At 46.7% G+C, this 12,407-nt stretch overlaps 1 protein-coding gene across 1 annotated transcript in view; it reads right to left on the reverse strand.

The window, feature by feature from the left end:
- The window catches only part of LOC108574697, a 107,898-nt gene that overhangs the window by 2,660 nt on the left and 92,831 nt on the right, over positions 1-12,407 (reverse strand). The window lies entirely within an intron of this gene.

The following is a 12,407-nucleotide window of genomic DNA, read 5'->3' on the forward strand; positions in this document are numbered from 1 at the left end:
AGAGCAGAAAAATCTCAGAGCAGAAAAAAGGAAATTTATCGACGCGCGTTCTGAATCGATTAGGGGTTATTCCCCGGCATCCTGATAAACGATCCGTCTATAAACTCTCGCTGGAAGACACCTTAAGCAGCCGAGTTACCGAGAAACATCCCGGACCGGAGATCAGTTGAATTACAAATTACCTGTTCCCGCGTAGATCGGCAAGAAACTTTCGATCGGGTCTATGGATCTTCCCTAACGATGTTACCTTGCCGCAAAAATTCGATCGATCGTAAAAAGATTAGGAGACATCCCGTTGAAATTCCAAACCGAAAATCCGTAGCATTCCTGGTGAAATATCGGGAAATAGGCAAGGGAAAGTCACCGAGGAGTGAGAAAGGATATGGGTGAATACAAGATCGTGGGCGATGCGGGTTCAACGGAGGCTCGTTAGATAGCGAGAAGGAAAAAGAAAGGTGGCCAAGGGTTCGAGAACGTGCATATATATACGGAGAGGGCGAACGAGCATAACGAGAGAGCGTAAATCGGCCACAGGCAGGCACAATGCGAACCCTAACGAGACAAATCTGACGTCGCACCCTCGGGCTTGTCCCTCTCTCTCCGCCTAGCAACAACCGCTTCCCTGGCCGGTCGCTATCTTGGCGAAGCTTCGCGATAGAATCCACTCTATCACTGTGTTGGTTGGTAGCGTTGTCTCTGGGACGAACTGCGCTCGGCCGCGGTATTATTTTCGGGCTTAATGAGGCGGCTCTGGGTGGGCAAGAATCCAAGATGCTAAACAAACACCGCGGACTCTGCCGCGACGTGACGGAATATTTGCCGTCAGCCATCGATTTTTCGCCTTTCAAATTTTCCCTCGACCTCCCTTTTCGCCGGCAAGGAAACTTCCACCCTGTTGCGAAGAGCTGTTTGCCGACGCGAAGGATTTTCTCTCTCAGGCCCGTGCTGTCGAGGATGAATTTTATTGTTTTGCCTGGCATTATATTATAAATGGTTCAAAGGTGTAGAGTTTTTCTTCGTTTTTCGAGTCTGTCAACAAGTTAGGTACACGCGAAGCATGAAATTGCACAATTTATCATCGTCAGAGGAGAAATTAATTCACGAGAGTTTGGTTCGCGGTGGAAAAAAAAAAAGGTCCCTTTTATTCTTGATGCAATTGGGAAATCAATTTCGATGCTCGTTTCGACAGGTCTGGCCACAAAAATCTCGTTATTTTTATGGTTAATTAGACATGTATTGCGTCGGGGCAAAGGCGACTCCCGGTCAAAGGAGACTTGATTCTTCCGACTCGTTAGGCGATTCCCCGATACCAAGGTCCTGGCCAAATGAACGGGCTAAGGGCTGGGCTCACCCTTCGAGCTCACCCTCTCTCTTTCTCTCTCCCTCTCCCTCTCACCTTCTCTTTGTGTTTCGATCGGGAGAACAAATCGCGAACTTCGACGATCGTTAATTACGTTCGTCGAGCGAAACTTTTGACAATGTATTGCGGGATTGCTGCCGGCCCGCGAATTTCAATGGCAAAGTAGCAAAGTTCCATGAGTGGTCGCCCTGTAACTTTCCACTTTTCGTTCAATTTCCAGCGCGCTTTGTTACATCCACCTCGTAAAATACCGCACTTAATATAATCGAAATTTATCAAGGGTCGCTTGTGTACAATGGGGAATTAATAATGTTTCTGAATTTTCCCCTGTGTGTAGCTCCAGCGAATCGTGTTTCTTCGTTACCATTTCTATTCTCCATCCCCCTTCTCCCGTCGCTCTAATTTCGCGCGGGGCCGTGCGTGCGAGTAAATACTCGCGCGGAAAACCGGGCCAAATATCCGTCAGACGTCGAATCACAGGTTCGTGTTCAAGAACTCCCCGACAGCTTCCTCGCCCGCGCTCGAGAGAGTCAGAGAGAGATCGTTCCTTCTACCAGTCAGCAAAAGTTACCGGGACAATTAAATTTAATTGACGCGCGCGTTGGCCATGAATCGCGTGTCGACGTCGCTCTCTCTCTTTCTCGTCGGGAAGAGGAAACGGAGATGGCCGCGTTATCATGCCGCGAATCGCGAGCGTGGCTCCTCGACGCGGCACTTGCAACTTTTTAATTAATCAATCGACAGACACCCGCGAACGACTTCTTCGAACGGGAATGGCGGCCGCTCGCCAGACCGTCTAATCGATCACGAAAATTTCCCATTCTATGTGCATTGCGTACGCAATCTCGTCGCTACTTTCCGTGTTCGGACCATCGAAAATTTAATTACGCGATATTGGCTTTCCGCGAGGATACTTTCCGTGACGATGTCCAAAGCGTGGAACGAAATTTCGCCGACCGCGCGTCCTGCACACGGCCCGGCCGCAATTTGTATCGTCGCGAGCAACGCAATAACGTAAACGGAAAATTTTTGCGAAAAGCACCGAGAAAAAGCATCGCGATAGCCTTGTCTTCTTTCTCCTTTTTCCTTTTCGTCGCTGGAGCAGAAGTTGGGCAAAAGCGACACGGTCGGGAAAGTATACACAATACGTTATGGAACACTTTGAACCGTGGCTTCGAAATAAATCGCGTTAAAGAGCAAACACATTATTTACCGCAACGTCGGAAAGGGACGATAAATATCCAAGGTTTCTCTCTCCTTCGAAGGCTCCGGGGGAATAAATCAGCCGAGGCGTAGGTACATTTAACAATCGTCAGCTTGCGCAACCGTACACAGCTCTTCCGGAAAGAAATCTGCAGGGGTGGCTATGCTAGGAGGCAAAGAGGGAAAGCGAGGGAGGAGGGGTCAGGGGTGGTGTAGAGGCGAAAAAGGACACGATAGAATGGCACGCCAATTATCTTTCGCACGAGTCGGGTCGACGCTTTCTTTGTTTCGTTCGCCCGGAAATGACGCCTCGATTCTCGGCAGAGCGATAAATTTCCAGCGGAAATAACTTTTGGCAGTGAAAGGGGGCGTGGACTGGCCGCCCTCCTCCAAACAGGGAGGACGTTCTCTCCTTCTTTCTCTCCCGCTCTGTTTGGAAAAAAAGGGGAAAAACAAGAACTAGCCTTCCGAGGATATTTTTCCTCCCCTGTATACATATACATATATATAATACATACACACCGTCAGGCAAACTTCTCTACGCCGTTTTCGAACACCGCGGCGTTAACTCTCGTGTCATTTTCACATCGTAAAGATATACAGTTAACTGTGTTAACTTTGGAAACACGTTTCTCTTCAAAACTGTTCCCGTGATCTATCGCTCGGGCGTAGCAGGGAGAACCTTTCGTCAACCGGTTTTTTATTCCTACAGAAATATTTCCCTACCTGATATTCGATTCGTGATATTTTTCAAACGTCCACCGGCGTGACACGTCCAGATGGATTATTTTCCTTGGAAAAATTTCATTACAACAAAATCCGCGTTTTCTTGTTTCATTATTGAAACGATGAAAGGGTCGCTGCGGCGGCAGTCGGCACGGAACGAAGCCGTGGAAAAACATCGGCGGGACCAGGAGGGAAATATATTTCATCGTCGATGAACGCGTTCGCGTGTTTGTTAAATATTTATGCCGGTCGCGCAAAACATTTCCCTTTGCTCCATGTAAACTACCTAACCCACCCCTCCTCCTTCTGTCCCTTCGTCAACTTCGTTGCTACACGGACTTCCTGTTTTCCCCGGCCACGAAGGAGCAAACGTTTTGGAAATGGGTTCCCTCCTCGTCCACGGAATTGGATTTTAATTCGCATTAACTTTCCCAACGTGAACCACGCGAATTGATTTTCTCTCCTCTTTGATTTCGCTCGAACGAGTGCGACCAATATTTTCGCTTAGCCCCTGCTACCCTTCACGTCAAACTTCTTTATTCTCCCTCCTTTTTCTCTCTCTCTCTCTCTCTCTCCTCTCTTCTACTTGTTTCCCTTACTTTTTCCTCCTCCTCTTTTTTTTCTTCTTCCTGCCGGCAACTGGCTAGAGGAAGGCGGGAGAGAGAGAGAGAGAGAGGAGGGTGTACGCTCGGTAATTCCTCTCGCCCCGATAAAAGAAAAGCTTTGTCATCCGCTCTTATTTTCCGAGTTAATGGATTGTTGCGCGGCACGATAATGGAGAATATTTCGCAGCAAATGAACGCCATTTAATATTATAATTTTTAAACGAACATCGATCCTCTCCGTCTCTTTTCCATCCGCTAGGCCTGCCGCGATCGCTGGGCAAATTGCGACGAAACGACGAAAGAGAAACGACCGGGCGATGAGCGGCCGAAATTTCGTGTGTACATTTCCCTCCTTTTTCTCTCGACCTCGCCATATCTTTGCTACGTTTTCTTCGTTGGAAACGGCGTGATTCGATCGTATACGAGGCGAATAGAGCGTTTAGAAGCGACGAGTGAAATTTGGAGAAACGATCCAGCGGTTTCGCTGGAATTTTATAAACGAAAAGGGTATCGAGCACGGTCTGGCAAATTTTCTGCTAGTTCGATCCGTGAGATGCATTATAGAGGGCAAAATACACATGTCTCCGGCGGTAAACAGGCATGACAAGCGATGTAATTAAAGCTGAGTGCAGCGCTAAACGAGATCGAGCTTGGACGGCTTGATTATTATTGCCCGGCCAACATTTCGACCCGATTCTGTCAAATATAGCCGGCTACGTAATTTTGTATCGCAAGTATTAAACCATTAGGTGTAATGACCGATGCGAACCGCGATGCCGCGAAATTCATCGGACCAATCGACGTCGCGCCGTGCCGCGACCGATATTCGTTTTTCGACCGGCGACCCAACCGGGCTTTCAAATTTTCAAACGGATTTTCCACGAAATAACGAATTTTGTTATCGACCCTGTCCAACCTTCCGCCCGGTAATCCCGCGTTTTTTTAAATTTGCTAATTAAACAAATTTAACTAGCAGCTGAAAGTCTGCCGCGAATTATCGCCGATTCACGTTATTTCCTCGTTACCTACCATATACGAATCTTTCGACTTCCGAAAAGTCTTCCTCGAATTTTTCTACGTTCTCGCATGCTCCCATCTTTCGTGAATTTTTCTACGTTCTCTCATATGCTTCGATCTAACTTCAAAGACGAGCGTGGAATTCTCGTCTACAGGCAAATCGCTCGAGAATACTCGAGGAGCTCGCATGACTAATCTCGATACACCTCGATAGACTGTGTGTCGAGGAAGAAGCGGCAGAAAATTAAAAGGGCGCAGGAGTCGGGGGTGTAACGCGACGAGCTGCGGTGGTCGTTTCAAGCGGAACTCCGTTCCCCTGTATACACCGGCAGAGAGACGCTGAAGAGATAGGGATCTCGGAAAGAGGAAAGAGCGAGATGGCTGACGGAGGAAAACAGTGGAGACGAGGGCTGGCTGTGGAGCCAAGAGGGGACACAGAAGGAGCAAGGATCCGAAGAAGAGGCTGAAGCCGCAGAGCCAGGTGACCCGTGTCAAGTTCAAAGACGCGAATCCTAACCCTAGCAACGTTTACCTCCGCGCTCCTGAAAGGAGGCCTTTAAGAGCCACTACCCCCGATGTTATAAGGTGGCCTCGTGATCGATCCACCGTGAAAACGCAGCTACCCTTTGACGCAGAAATTATTTCTTAGCGACTTTAATCTTCGTTTACCTTTCCTTTTCTTCTCGCCCTTCTCCAACTCTCACCTGCGCCCACTGTCCAATTCGGGGGACATTTGAACTATCGTAGAACTCGGTAATTAACGAGAGAGTCGAATATAAATATAGCTGAAGTAACGAGAGGTGCACTATCGTTGGCGAATATTTCTCTAGGTAGTAGTACACCGAATACAAATTACCGCCACTGATTTGTCATCTACCTTGTCAAAGTTATCGTGTGATTCAATTGGAAAGTCACCATCGGCAAATAGATTACATCGATTCGGGATAATGCACGAGTAGATTGCTTCTATTTACAAGATAAACTATTCAGCCACATGGACGAAAGGCTAGTCGGCAACGTAACCAGAGGTATTTCTAAACAAACGAAACACCTACATAGGTCGAATTAAAAGAACTTCCAGATGAAATCCTGCGCGGATGAAATCTGAATATCCGCGCGCACACGCGAGAGGCGTTCTGACGGTCGGTTTACGAATGTCAGAAACACTTTGTGGCCGAGAAAATGGTTTCTCGGCGTCGATTCCGACGTCCGTGACCCGGGCGAATACTCGAGCTGAGCGGCGCGTGCTCAGAGCGTTTCTCAGCCGGCCCGAAACAGATTTCTCCGCGCGATTACGGCGTCGCTGTTGGCAGACCTCGACGGAGTACGACGTCGAGGGTCATCGATTGTAAATTAATTTCAATTACATCCCGTATAACACAGCATCCCACGATCATCCGCGTCTCGACGTTCTCCGCTCCACAATTCGAATTTATACCCGGGTTTCGGCAACCTACCAGCCGTATTTTCCAACCTTTAACCCCGAGTTTGGCACTCTATGTTCCGCCACACTTTTCTTCCTTTTTCCTATACAGAATTACGGTTCCTAGCTGCTCGAATCGATCAGGAACTGTCGGTCTGATTATCGACATGCGCTACTTACTTCAGGGGTTTTTAATCAAATACGTGCATAAGTCGCATCTGCGGGGAATTAACGTACGTATAAGGGAAGAAAGTGATCGTCGTACCGTTATAAATTTACCCGATTATTTTCGGAATACCGACCAGATATTTCTACCAATTAGCTAGTTTTAATATTAACTTTGCTCTTTTAATATGTACAATAATCCAATCACCCTCGTTCGGACACATCCGTAGCGGAGCATCGAGCAAAATTTCATTTGCAATTTTCATCGGTCTCAGTCCCGGCAAAATTAATCGCGAAAAATAGCCGAAAATTGTGTGACACGTGTTGCCTCTATTTTTCACCCCCGGTTTCCTCTCTACACATCCCAATTCAACGTCTCACGAGAGAACTCAGTTTCGCGCAAGGTGAAACGTGCTCTCCTTATCGTCTTCCCGGATAACAATAACACCCGGAGGAAAAGCAAACTGTTTTTTACCTTGGTCACCGTTTTATCCCGGTGAAAAGCTCGGGGGCAACTGGCGGAGCTTTTAAAAAAGAGGATAATCGCAGGCGAAATGGTTCCATGGCCGATTGCCTCCGAACGAATGCGAGCGGTTCGTGCTTGGCCGAGCAGGCATCGTCCCGATCCCCCTCGATATTTTATCAATCGACCGAGCAGCTGGCAGAATGTCGTCTAGTTGCGTGACTCTTGCCACGGGAGGTACGCGCGGATAATAATCGAAGAGCAACAATGACCGGCAGAGCAAAGGGAGAAGAGGAGGAGAGAAAGGTTGGCGGCGAGGCGCACGTCGACGGGTATCAAAACGGCGAGCAATTCGCAGAAACGATCGGCCGGCCGATGGAAATTCAATTTTCCAACTAGCTGGAGTCGTCGATATGTAGATACGTATTTTCGGACAGGCCCGCTAACAGGTTCGACGTTTAACAGCCACCCGATGCGACCCGATGCGTGCTGAAATTTCACGGACACTTTGTTCACCGAGCGTTGCTTTTTCACCGTTGCGGCGCGGCGGTGGGGGCTGACAACCAACAAATTGTCACAATTACAACGCGAGGAGGGAGAGAGGGGGCGAAATTAATTTTCCGGATTTTCCCAACCAACGAGCACAATCGTACCTAGCGTCGTCTTTGTCCCTTGTTGCTCTTTTCAAACCTCCCGTTGGTCCATTTTCAAACGTTCCTCCGTTGTTCCAGGCTCGAGTACAACGAACTGTTTTTGGGGTTTTTTGGGGGGGGGGATTTTCTTAAAATAGAAAAATCAAAGAACCGCGAATTCTTCAATTTTAACAGGGCTTCCCTGCGTTCCCTGTGTTTGCTTTTTACAGTCACCGGTTATTGTTGGCAACAGTGGGTATTATGCATCGAACAGCCTGAATATGCATTCAAAGGGCGGTAATAAATGGTGTTCGCATTATTAGTGCTCGATTTATTGCGGCCTGCCGCGCGTAATTATAATATCATCGAGCCGCATTGATGTCCATCGGCGGTGCCGCTTCTCCGTCGATGGGAACTTTCTCTACTTTCTGGACACCGTTGTTCACTTGAACAGGGCGGACGAAGAACGACGTAGATAAAGAGGAAAAGAGGTCTCTGCACGCGGAGAAATGCCGACAAAACGTTCGAACAAAGATCGCGGGGGTAACAATGGAGTAAACGGGGAAAGACGTGCTGCTGTGTGAACAACGATTCGACCTCAGGATCGGTCCGATTTCCGAAATGGACGACTGTGCGTGGAAAGCTCTGCGTCTATTTACGCTGTGCAACAGAACAGTTTTTCTTATCACATGCACTTTAATTACGAAAGTTTGGGACAACCTGCCAATTCACACCAATATCGAATCTGCTACTAATTCTTGATGTTGTGGGGTCAATTTGCTTCGTTTCGGTTGCTTCGCATAATGAAATATTAAAAGTTGCGAAGTTTTTCTGTAAATTTTTGTATTAGGTGTATAAATGTGCAATCGAAGTTTTATTTGGAAAGAAGGAAAACAGATCGATCGTAGAAATAATTTCCATTGTTTGATGACCTTTTGCTATTTTTCTGGAAGTCTGAGAGTACCATCGCGACGAAAACTCGGTGGCTTTGAATGAATTATGCGAATCCAGTCGGAAAGAATTCATTTCTGCACTTAACACATCTTGATTTTTTTACAATTCGTACGGAAAATTACTTCTGCACAAAATAGCTGTAGTTTTTGAACTTTAGGTGTTTTTTAAGTAAAACATTTAGTTTCTCTTTAAAAATTAAGAATGAAATAAAAAGACCAGTTTCGACCAGTTTTTATTTGTGCTTCTTTCTACTTTTATTTATATAATTTTTATGAAATATCATTATTATCAACTGATCATTAATTCAGTTCTCTACTAATAAACTTGTTATAATTTCATTAATAATATTCTTCCAAGTTACTGTATTTTTTGCAAGATTCATAGGAATGCATTTTTGCAACGCACGTTTTAATGTTGAAATATACGGGCGTCGACCTAGTACTCATGTGTATCCGATCTTATTGTAAAAACATTACAAAAGCCCATCGATAACAATAATCCACCAATAATCCGTGCAAAACGACTTTAGTCGCTTCCCGCGCAAGATGTGTTGATACAAATTGCAATGCACAGTGATTTCAAAGTTTCAGGCGCTGGTGTACACCATAGCTAAGTAGAGAAGATAATTTCCATAGTGCATAGCGCAAATTCTCGATCTTTCTCTGTACAATCAATTGTTACTTTTAAACGGGAAACTTGGATCGTCGAAGGATCACTTTTTCCCCGAAACCGTCTCGAGGACTTGAAATAAATCTCGCAGAAAGCAGAATCGACTAGCAGTTCTATTTGTCTTTCACGTTATGCAACATTGTTTTCATCAGTATTCAAGTCGTACGTTCCATTCAACGCGACGGCCATACAAGTCACGTGTTTGTACATCATTCCCCTCTTATCTCTATTTATACCGGCAACTATACCCCCTAGAACAAATAACAATCCTCCTCCCGCCCGGCTACTTTGTGTACTCGGTTGGCCCCATTCTTTTCTTCGTCTTGGCCGTTCAGCTTTCTCAGCGCAGGCAAAGAAAGCACCATCTCAGCGTTCTACGCGGCTTTTTTCAAAACGAAAATAAGACGGAACGAAATTAACGCGACCGTCCCCCCTATCGGCGTGGCCCTTCTGTCTCGAAGAATCTGCCGATTATTTATCGTTCCCTTCTCGCCAGCTTTTTTCACCGACTTGCTGTGTTTTTAATTCTTCTGTAATTACACCGTTTTATCTCTCGCAGTTAAGTAGGAAAGACTCGCACGGTTGAACAGAGAGCTACTGTAATTTTTCCCACGGATAGAAACGTTGGAGAATTTTGCCTCTGTCGTTGCGCGTCTTCTTGGTTCGAAATCGACCAAGAGTCTGCCGTAAATTAGCGGAAAGTTCTATGGGAAACTTGACAGAAAAGGTCCATTATGGTTGGCGAAATTTGAGGAAAGGTATGCAGCAGGGGGAGAAGTTTGGAAAGATTGGGAAGCGGAGGAGGCGCGGTTTCGTCGGTGGCTGGCTATCGATTTCAGCGCGACCAGAGAAACTAGGAAACATATTAAATTCGCGTGGAACGGATGAATGCGGTTTTCGTGGGTTGGCCGATGCGTGGCCCGGCCGCGATACTCCTCTCTCTTTGAGAAAAGTTATAATTGTGTTTAACTATTCGTCCAGGCTGGTCGCTTAATTTGAACGTTAGATGGTAATTACATATCGCGAGCATCCGAATTACCTATTTTCCCGGGCATCGGCCCTCTCTACACTCGCTGTATTCGTATATTTTCCGCTAATAAAATTTTCCACGCGTACTCTGTAACAAGCTTCTTTCGGCCGCGGTCTATTAAACCGGTCGTTAATGAAATTCCTCGGTAAATTTGGCACGGTGTTTTCTTCCCTCTTCCGCGGTGAGTTTACGAGCAGCATTCTTGATCACACGATAAGCACCGCGGTTACGCTAACGTGTTGCTTCAATTCTGCGATATTAGTGCATTTTCCGTGAAATCTTGACGGTATTATCAGCCGAAAACCTCGAAATTCTGTAATTGCTCGGTAAATGGAGAAATACGATCCAAGATAACAGAGATTACTTCAAAATTGCCAAGTTCCCGAAGAAAGGTAACCAATTAATTTGTACACCTAACGTGATAAACCATTCACTCGGCGAAATGTTCCCGAGAATTTCTACAATCCGCCATGATTTTTCCTCACAATAGCTCTTTATACAGGGTGGAAACACCGTAGAGCTATCAGGAGAAATTCACCGCTCGGGATACAGCAAGTAACATTCAAATGTAAATTCTCTCTCTCCCCCTCGCGTTCCCGATAGTGAGATTTGCTCTCTGCGGCGTTCCGCTAACCAGTTGAATTCGTGCGAACGTTTCTGAAACGCTCTGTACACACGGTGTCTTCCTCTAATCCGCAAACAGACATTATCTTCGTAACGTTGCAATTATCCGTGTAATAAGTTATCTCCCTAAAAATAAATCCCACGACGAGAGGTCGCCTCTCGGTTTCATCCGACGTCTCTTGTCACACGCGCTCATAGAGCAAGAGAGAGAAGAGACTTCCGTTAATTAAACGTGAGAGCACTCCGTTCCATTATTTGCATACGCGAAGTTTTCGAGCGCGCGGTAACCGTGCGAACCAGATGAAAATAAAATTGTTCGGAGACGCGCGTCGCGTAAAATTCCCAAAGTGAACTTCCTGCTCCGCCCGCGGCCCTAACAGAAAATCTTCCTGCGGGGCTGTTATTACACCCTCTCTCTCTCTCTTTCGCACACACGCGAGTTCTCTCTCGTGTTTAAGTATGACAAGGCGTTCACGAGGATGGCTGCGGTAGGTGTCGTGGAAGCGGAGGTAGGTTGCGCGTTAAAGGGGTGGTAAAGCCTGGGATGTTTTTAGCGAGAGTAGTATATTCGGTCGCTTATGTAATCAATATGCGAGGGTGAGAGCAAGAAGGAACGAGGGGAGAATCGACGCGGAAGCGCGGCCCTACTGATACTAGCGTAAGATGATAAAAACCGGCTTGAAACACACCCGATCCTTCTCCACCCCTCTCTTTGCTTCGCGAGAATTGAACCGCGTTGGATCTTTACGCGGATCTCAGGATGAATGTCTAATTAGTGTCGTAATTAAATGGCGCGACTCGGGGGGTAAAGGGGAAAGGTTTTCGGCTAAATACATTCCATCCCTCTGCGTGTACTTACCCTTTCTTTCTTTTTTCTTTTCGTTCAGACGGTACGACGAAATAGCAGCCCTCGAATAAATTCGAGGAAATTTTCAAATTGCTCTCGTCTCTGGCAGCTGTGTAAGATGATCTTTAACGTAAGGGAACGGTGGAATTTTTATTTGCTCGGAATGGAATCGAACGAAGCTATTTAAGTAGTAATCTCTTAATTCGTTCGCTGTTAGGGATTGGGTTTATGACATGGACGCCTGTTTACGCTATTTTTCAATGCGCCCCTTTTCTTCTTCGCGTTAATTGACTTTTCCTTCAAATTGGCCACGAAGCTCAGGAAGCGTTTTATGGCTGCAGAAAAATAACTTTTCTGCGGGCCGTATACCTTCCCGGTGCCCACTCGTCAACATTCAATAGACATAGACATGTCGTAAAACCTCTCGCGTCTCCCTGATCGCCCAAAGTCGCGGGCTACCCCTTGGGCCTCACTCCCCCGCCATCGCGACATACCACCAACTTGGAAATTCCAGGGTGGGCGGCATGCTCGCGGGCCAGGGAGGACCGTCCAAGGGGGTAGACCCGTTCCCATTGGCGGAGACCACCACCTTATACCCCTAAACCTTTTTAGAAACAAGCGCACCGACGCGGCGCACATCAGATCAAAAAGGGAAAATAGACAAACACCGCATAAACTACCACTCTTCA

This window comes from Habropoda laboriosa, unplaced genomic scaffold, assembly GCF_001263275.1.
Source record: "Habropoda laboriosa isolate 0110345459 unplaced genomic scaffold, ASM126327v1 scaffold203, whole genome shotgun sequence".
Taxonomy (NCBI): Eukaryota; Metazoa; Arthropoda; class Insecta; order Hymenoptera; family Apidae; genus Habropoda; species Habropoda laboriosa.